We start from the raw sequence: 204 nt of genomic DNA, 5'->3' as shown, positions 1-204 counted from the left end.
CAACCTCTCCTTTCTCCTTTCAAAATCTGATATATTGTTCATAATTTTTTTTATGCACTTTTATCCCACACGTAGAAACAAATAATAAATGACAATTACAAACAACCAAAAATACCTCATTACCCTAATTCATTATCAAAAGTTTCATCTGTTATCATAAATGTGTAATTCTTTGAAAAATCAATATGTATATATTTTAGGTCG

General features: G+C 26.5%; 1 protein-coding gene across 1 annotated transcript in view; it reads left to right on the top strand.

Annotated features, from left to right (window-relative positions):
• Positions 1-204, top strand: part of LOC119585825 — a gene marked incomplete in the record, with an annotated part of 115,457 nt that overhangs the window by 85,039 nt on the left and 30,214 nt on the right.

The sequence above is a fragment of the Penaeus monodon genome, chromosome 20, assembly GCF_015228065.2.
Source record: "Penaeus monodon isolate SGIC_2016 chromosome 20, NSTDA_Pmon_1, whole genome shotgun sequence".
NCBI lineage: Eukaryota > Metazoa > Arthropoda > Malacostraca > Decapoda > Penaeidae > Penaeus > Penaeus monodon.
Note: the sequence above shows the minus strand (reverse complement) of the source record. Positions and strands in the feature narration are given on the sequence as shown.